Source organism: Electrophorus electricus, chromosome 12 (genome assembly GCF_013358815.1).
Source record: "Electrophorus electricus isolate fEleEle1 chromosome 12, fEleEle1.pri, whole genome shotgun sequence".
Classification (NCBI taxonomy): domain Eukaryota; kingdom Metazoa; phylum Chordata; class Actinopteri; order Gymnotiformes; family Gymnotidae; genus Electrophorus; species Electrophorus electricus.
In genome coordinates, this window is record NC_049546.1 from 20,610,863 (window position 1) to 20,620,228 (window position 9,366).

Genomic DNA, 9,366 nt, shown 5'->3' on the forward strand with positions numbered 1-9,366 from the left:
AAAATAAAATAAATCAAAGCACTATAATATCATAAAAAATCTCTAAAACTTTTCAACTAAACCATCCAATTATCCACATAATCATGCACATATAATTAACCAGGTACTGAATAGTAAAACAGGAATAGGAACATTACAATAATTTAAATACCAAACATTTAGTTTATTTTGGGTATGATGTAAACAAATGAATAATATAGTTTTTTTAAGTTTATTAAATAACTAAAGGCATAGATTACATAAATATAATGACATGATAAGACACACTAGCTGAAAATATATAATGGATTCAAATCCATACTGAAATCTATTGGTTTTCCTTTGCTAAAAACAAAAGTGTTCACAAAATGTGTTCACATGTGATTCATATTTCTGGGCTCCTCTGCACTCCTACATATGATTTAATGTTGTTATGCCAACACAACAAAGACAAAAAAATTATAAACATGGACAGGGAAGCACATTTAGTTTGTATTTTGTATAATAAAGTACATTAATAGGTGATAAGAAACAATGATATGGTTGATGACTTTAAAAATAGTAGTATAGCATTGGGAGAATAATGTCCTTTCACAAATAGCATTTAACTGACACTTTTATCCCAAGCAAATTACAATTATGACTGACTACAACTGGAGGGTTAAAGGCATTGCTCAGGGGCCCAACAGCAGTAGAGCTTGAACCCACACCCTTCCAAACACAAGCCAAGGGCTTTAACCATTTAGCTACCACATACAGAAAAAGGCCCTCTAGTACACTTAGTTTAATACTTTATTTTTATTACAATGATGCAACAGAATAACTGGTCTTTTCGGTGCACATGAGTCTATAATACCCTGGCTGTGTTTGTAATGTTTCTTCTGTATGTGTTATGGTCATTAATGTTCCATTTACTGATGCTCTGTTCTAAACTCTCTTACTTGTCTCACTGCAAAATCCTGAGAATACAGCAACACATCTGATGATATTTGTAGAAAATAATTCAATAATTCACATGTCAGCAATAAATGTGGCTTGATAACACTTATCAAGTGTTATCTTGATAATGCTTATAATGCTTGGCCCTGTTGTACATGTAGTTTAACTGGCAAATAAAGGAGCTGTATATTTTATCTAAGGAATTCTCAATTTTTTATACAGTAAAACAACAGAATAACTGGTTTTGTCTGTTCACACGTGTCTATAATGCCTGGGTTGTGTTTGTAATCTCTGGCTTCTTCTGTACCTGTTATTGACATTAATGTTTCATTTACTGATGCGCTGTTCTAAAATCTCTTAATGATTCCAGCAGCTTGTCTTACTGCCAAATCCTGATACTACAACAACACATCTGATGATATTTGTGGTAATAAATGTGACTCACTAACATATTTAAACACTTACTCAGACTCACTGTTGTTCCATTTCCAAGAAGGATCTTGGCACAGGTGGCCACAGTGCAGTAGTAAGTGCCAGTATCAGAGAGGTTGAGGACACTCTTGGAGAGGTTGTACACACAGCTGTGTGGAGAAAAGCGGATCTCACACTAACGGCTGCTGTTGTGATGAGTGTAAATGATTTCAGGATGGGAGTCTCCTGCAGCAGCTCTGAACCAGAGCACTCCGAGTTCTGCTGTTGTCCTCTCCTGGGGAAACCCTCCCCAATATATTAAATGTTTATAATTAAATATGTATTGTCCTAATGAACATGGAAACATAAAAGAAGCTGTTTCTTTTCTGCAAATCATATTTGCAAAAAGGGGTCTATAATTACCTCTGATAAGGATTCACAATTCTTTTTATTGTACAAAGTATTATTACAAATGTAAAAATGATCCCATAAGACAAGCATCTAATAGTATTTTGGATAAAATTTATTTTGCTTTATTACCTGATACAGTCAAAAATGTTCCAGTGGAAAATGTAATTTTGTTAGACAGAAGCATTCCATAGTAGTATGATCCTTCATCATCTGTAGTAGCATTTGGAATATGCAGAAAAATACTCCTCTTTGTCCTTTCCACTTTAAAGCCAAATTTTTTGAACGCAGGGAAAATAATAGTGGCATCCATCCATGCTCCCTGCATTCTAATATCCTGAGGCATTTGTCCTGGTGTTTGCTTGTACCAAAGCATATCTTCCCCACTGGCTTTTTTTTTTTTTTTGCTTTTTTTTTTCTGCAAATGTGCACTACAGTGTGACAGATTCCCCAGGCTTAGCTGAGACATATGGAGGCTGATAAAGTTTCAGCACTTCTTACCAACCTGAAAATGGGGTTTGACCTGACTTAGCTGAGCAAACATGACAAATCTCAAAGAAACATATCTAATAGTAACTCTAAAAGCTTCTAGCAACAAAATATTTGCAATCTTTTTCTGTGAAAGGTTTGTAAAACTTACATATGTTGTGGAAAGCCAAAAATAGGATTCCAGACTTGGGTCATAAATGTGGGAGAATCGATGGCTGCTCAAAGCAAAATGCACAGATTTAACCAGCTGACAAATTGCTAGAAATTGCTTGTTTAAATCTCCAGCCTAATATCTAATGAGCATAAGCAAATTCACCTTGATTATGAAATTATTTTTGTCTATTTCACTCACTTGTCTACTAAATTATACTGTTACAATACTATTATACTTTTATTTCAGTTATTCCATTTGAGTATAGTGGTCTGTTGTAACGAGGGTAGGTAAAGTAGGATGTGGGGACAAGTTTCATAAAGTATAGACATACGTTTATTACCATACAAACCGCCAAAGATGTAGCACACAGGTTATCATGGTGAAACACAGACACTTGTCACACATAAACAGCAGATTTTATACACGTATACAAATGACACAACAAGGGTCAGGTGTGGAACACAGGGAGGTTGTACACACACACACACACACACACACATACACACACACAAACAAAAAAACACACGGGGAAACATTGGGAGAAGGGGCCGTATCATGACATCTGTTTAATCCCTATGAAAAGCAGCACTTTAGAACAATTGAGAAAAATAGCTGTTTGTCTTGTGTTTAGTTATACTGGATTTGATGGCATGAGTTTTTTTCATGTCAGTGCCTAGTGGGAGAGGGGTCAATTATAATTTTACAAGTATGTTTCAAGACTCTGCTATCATAATTAATCCACTTTGCAGTCCTAAGGTTCAATTTGTTTCAGCTGCTTTAGTAAGAGGTATGCTTTGTTCTGCTCTCCTCAGGTCACTGGATGAAGTGGAGTCCTGGAACTCCATGGGTAGAAACCACAGAACCATTCTATCTAAAGCCTACATACATTCTAGTCAGAATACAGCTTTTCTTCCATTTCCTCTGTCAGCTTGGTGTATTTGTACAGCCTGTTTATTCACACATATGAAGACATGGTGTGGATTATAAGCAGTCCACTATGAGTAGGCCCTGGTTAAATTTTACTGCTGGGTTGCCAAAACCAGTGCGTTACTGTAACATCTCCATGCCCACACATGTATTTCTTTTTCTTCTTTCTCTTTTCTCATATCTCCATCTATCCTTACTCATAGGTGGATTAAAGCATCACTCATGATGACAGCACATGACCCGAATCATCTGGCCAATGGGCACAGACTTATGACATGACCCAGATCACCTGGCCAATGGGCACACAGAGTTACCACCAAAACGAAGAGCTCCACCTTTAACGGCAGTCTGGAGGGCTCCGTCAGGGGCCTTGAGTGTCCTTCCTTAGACCCTAGGCCTTCACCTCTGCTCACTGTCCACTTGTCAGTATTATTGGTGTATTTTGTTTAGCTTTGTTTATTCATGTCAGCTTTGTTACATCTGTCATTTGGTTAACCTTGTTACCTTTGCTAGCATTGCAGTGTTGTGACTTTGCTAGTATTGTTACCGTCCAAGCATACACTCTGGTTTCTAATCTCTCACCTTGCACTGTACTCCTGTGGTCTGTTGCCCGGCGAGGTGTCAGCTCCCCCTGTGTCTCCTAGGAGGGAGGTCTGGGTAGAATGTGCACATACCTACATTTTCATCAGCAGGTATTCTTATTGTCAAGATGGTCTATTATATAGGTGGACACCACAGCCTGGATGCTTTGGACAGTGTAGTGAAGGGTAGCGGGTAGATTTCTTTCTGTTGTTCCAGTCTAGTTAGGATAGCTGTTTAATATCTCAGTATAGGCTAGCCTAGACTGTTTGTTTTTTTCTTTGGTTCATAACCTTCCTCCTAGGTATGCAACATCCACCATCCACCCACCAAATAGAATATCAAACAGGCAATTCAAAAGATCTATGAAATTAAAAAAAAATAATAATAATTAAAAAATAATAATAATAATACATTTGTGACATGAGCAGTTCCTCCATGTTTGAAAACAAGATAACATTTATTAATACAATGTTGCTTCAGGGTGAGATTATCATAAATATCTACAAAATGTACAAGCAGAAAAGGAATTAATAGAGAACAATTAGATTTTTGGATCCTGAGATTCCTTCCTACTACATGAGAGGTTCAATCTGAAACCACTCATAACAAATCTTGACTCTCTACAGTACATCTATATTTCTTAGGACCAGTCATTCACCCCTTATATATGTACATTCATTTTTCAGTATAGTGTGCAGAAGGATCAGAAGCACAGATAAGAGCACATCATTAGCTTAAGATCACTGAAAGCTCGGGCATCTGTAAGCAGTCACGTCACTACTTCACCATCATCTCACAACCTTAAAATAGAGCTTCATATTTAAGGATCCAGAACCGACTCTCAGTCTGTTTGGGCTGAACACTGTGATTGAAAAAGCCTGTGGTGATAAAGGAAAGGAATGCATATGCATGTCGTTGATGTCTGCATGCTGAATAACCAAATTATCAAATATAGACGTGAATGGGGACATTAAATGAGACAAACATTTGTAGTCAACATTTTCCCAAATATAAATTAAAACATTTTACACACTGTGAAGCAGAACTGGTGCTGTGTAAAGGCAGTACTTGCTAAATTTGTAAATTATGTTCATCAGCAGGGCAAAGAGATTTAATCAAACAAGCTTTGGTCAGTAACAGTGGGACATCTGATGTCAGAGTACATGCAGTCTTGAGGCCATTCCTTCTCCCTGTGATTTCTTCCGGTTTTCCTCTCGTTAAAACGCAGGGCAGCATAACTCATCTCCACACTATCATGGTCCTATTGCAATGAACAAAAACAGACATAGGTTGTGCCTTCATCGGGACGTTTCACCAATCCATGCCCTTGCTGTTACCTGTCACAGGGTCTGGAGGGCATATCTACAAGTCATTTTAAAGGTCTGATCACATACAAGCAGGCTTATCCATCCATGTGCACTCCAGCCATATGATCTGGGTGAAAGAGCTAGATGAAATAGCTGGGTGTTGTCCTTCATTAATATCTTTAATCAGCTCAGTAAGCAGAATGGTGCATCACAAAAATGGCACATATGTCTGTTGTATTATTTCTTGCATGCTCTGAGAATGCTACAGAGTGTGAGGGTTGTAAGGTTTTCACTTCACCTAACACTCTTATATATATTCCCTCATTACAAAGGGGACTACAATTAAATTCAGTTGTACTATAAAGAATTTATTTCTACACTGAAACGTTTTCCTGCCATACACATATCGTAACTGTAATTATTAATGCATTGTTCCTTTACTCACTGTAATTGTTGCTGTCAGTTTGAGCATGCATTGTGTTTTTCTAGGATTAGAACTTGCAGAGTGGAGTTGAGCTCCTCAAGGTTCCTGTCACTATTTTTAGGACTCGTATTTCACAAAAATATCTCACTTTTGACCTACCACTTTTATCTCCGTGCTACTTCTGAAACTTGAGCAAAACAAGTTACACATAGCATAACATTACTGAAATGCTTTTAAAGTGATAAGAGCAGACCAGAGCATTTACACACATTTCCACAAAAAAATATAAAAAATATGAAATTACAATGTATAAAACATTACACATTGTTTTTTATTGACATATTTAAACATATGATTCTTGAAATACATATAATAATTCTAAAATCTAACATATAATTTTTTTTTTTCAAATGGAGAAGGCACGTTCAGTTATTTTAATGAACACTTACCACTGCTGGGTCGATAGTTTCTCCATTTACAAATTAAAATGGCTTGAGCAAAGATCACAATTACAGAAGCTCCCAAAGCTGCTCCCAGCCAGATCACTGCAGGACCCACAGGCTTGGCTGTAGAAAAGGAATGATCACAAAACAACATGAAGTGTTACTATTCTTGTGGTAGTGTCATTAAACTTCAAGGCAAAAAGCTGCAATAGCTCGAACACATTAACCACAAATAAACCGCATACACACAAATAGTCCACATGTGAGCTTTAATATGTTTGAAAATATCAAACAATGTGATCAAACAATGTCTTTGTTGTCACCGTCACGGGCCGCTCCCCCCCCCCCCCAGTCATGTGGCACAGCCTGCCATGTGTAGGGGGGTTCACTCCTGTTTGCAGCCACACGCCCTGCTGTACCTGGGCAGCGTTACAGTCACTGAACAGCTCAGTGCTGCTAATTAACAGAATGATGGATTTAACGAGTTCAGTTTGCACAACACTGCAATAATGTTAGCTTTATATTTAATACTGTGACTGTATTTCATCACATGACCAATGAATATAGAATTTTAAGAATTTCATAGAATAACAAAAAGTATTTAGATGCTTACTCAAATATACTGTCGTCCCATTTCCAAATAGGATCTTGCCACAGGTGGTCACAGCTCAGTAGTAAGTGCCAGTATCAGAGAGGCTGAGGACACTCTTGGAGAAGTTGTACACACAGCTGTGTGGAGAAGAGCTGATCTCACACTGATGGCTGCTGTTCGGCTTCACCAGGCAGAGCAGAGACAAGGGCTGGTTTCTGATGAAGGCCCACATTGTGGCCATGATCTGTAAATTTAGTTTAAGTAAAATCAAACCCATTACAGTAGAAAGTAAAACTGAAATAACTGGTAGTTAAATTAGAAAAAGTAACATCTTCAACTATTGTGTAAAAAAGTAAAACTTACATGTTTTGCAAAAAGTTACAATGAGAATCCAAAATTGGGTAATCTTCAGAAGGCACATGCTCTTTCTCTGGAGCAGAGTGTTGGAAGAGAAGATATGAGATCCTTTTAGTCCATTTGACATTAATTTGGCCGCAAACATTCTCTGGCCCCTTTTAAAAACTGGTTCATTGGTATTGGTGCTAAAACAACCAATGAAATCTTATAGGAGGTGTTACTTCAGAGAAAAGTTACTGGAGTGAAAGTAAAATGTATGCTTACAATGTCACAAAAAATGTGAATATTTTGAATATGTTTATGCTTTTAGTATGTTGCATTGTATTTGTCACCGTTCAGATTTTTCATCTTTCAATCATCTAGACTGTTTAAAGACATGTAAACACTGGAAATATGATACAAGACATATACAGTGACAATTGAAAGTGCTTCTTAGAAGACATGGAATATTGAAGCATATTGCTATAATATTGCTCACACTCAGAGGAGAGAGGCTGCAGTTAGAATAATTAATAGAAAAACTCAAAAGCAAACACAAAAAACACAAAGCGAAAAACAATACCAAGAATGAAGAAAGCAAAACACTACAGAACTCATTGGGCATAACATGGCAAAATAAGCAAATACATGGAAAACCAACACTAACAAGAGGCAGGACAGCATCTTCTATGTTGGGAACAGGAGGCTGGGAAGCTTCTTGGGAAAACACAGGCAAGAAAACCTCTGTATGCTCCCTCAGGCCCTCAGACCCTCCTACACGTGGTATTGGTGAGGCCTGGTGGATCAAGAGAGAGCTAAAGCCAAGGGCAAACAGCCTCTACCTCAAAAATCCATGAAAGCCCCCCACAGGTGGCTGCGACCATTGGGCAGTGGGGCAGAGGCGGCCATGACCACGGACAGTGAGGCAGAGGTCCACGGGGGCATGGGAGGACCAGGATTTGATGGACATGTCCTCCAGTTGCGTTGGTGAAAAACCCTTGTTGGTGCAGGGAGACTCTCAGGTCGGGTGGAGCCTTGTTTACAAACCCCATTTGCCTGGTGAAAGGGAGCTACACTGACTGGATAGATTACTGCCTTGTGCAGGTCCATAATGACTGCAACACCAGCCCTTATGTACAGGATATGCAGTATTCATTCAAACTAAAAGTGTCTTGACCCAAGATTTGGTCCAACTTAATAAGCCATCATGCTGCCTGGGTTTTACTACAGTGTTCAGTGTCTGAACAGGCGGTCAACACCAAGCAGGCAGACATATCCTCAGCAAGCCTAGCAGGCAGACACTTCCTCAACAAGCACAACAAGGTCCTCATGCTGCATTTTTGGTAGGTTAGTTATTTTGTGACATTCAAAATGTTTAGAGGGGAGCAGGACGCAGTTGCTAGAGGAGGTATCATTTATTAAAGGAATGAACTCAAAAACAAACCCAAAAAACACAAAAAACAAGAACAGAGAAAAGAAAACACTAAGTTGATTTACACAATTCATTTATTTATAGACCAGTGAGAACACCTTAGTTAATTGTGTTGTATACTGGTAGGCAGAGTAAGGATCTAAGAACCAGGGTGATGAGTTCTCTTCTTTTGCTCTTTATGGGATCTCTGGCAGCAGCATTTTGAATCAAATTAAGATGTTTGTCTTTTTTGGTAGTCATATTAGAAGGCCTTTACAAAAATCATCCCTCCTAGAGATAAAAGGATGGAAACTTTGTCAGGGACTTTCTGATCTTGTTGATGTTTTTAAGTTGATAAAATGTTGATTTAGTAACTGATTTTTCTGTGACTTCTAAACTAAGATTAGAGTATATTAGAACAGCAAGATTATGAACTAGCTCTGTAGAGTTTAGCAGTTTTGAGTCTAAAATTTATTTAGCTGCAGAATGTTTTGGCCCATCTAGTTAGTGATGTGCGCAAGATACTTACAAAGACAGTCAAGGGAACCATAGTTGTTTGGGGAGATGGCTAAGTAAATCTGAGTGTTGTCTGCATAGGTGTGGCAAGATAGCCCAAAAACGTATAAGATTTAGCCAAGAAGAAGCATGCATAATTTAAAAAAGGGTGGCCCTAGACTCGGAGCCTGGGTGACACCATAAGTCACGGCACTATTTCAGAAACATTATTTCCTAATCAACAAAGTAATTTCTATGTTTCAGTATAAACTGTTTCTAAGAGTCCAACCCACTACTCAGCTCTATCAATAAGAATGTTATGTTATAGGGTATCAAAAGCTGCGCTGAGATTGAGCAGTACAGTTTTTAGGTGGTTTGCTTTTGAGTGACATCATATCAAGCCACATCAGCCTGAAACTGATCTCAGCCACTCTGGCCTCTAAGATCCTGCAGATACGTCTTTCCAAAA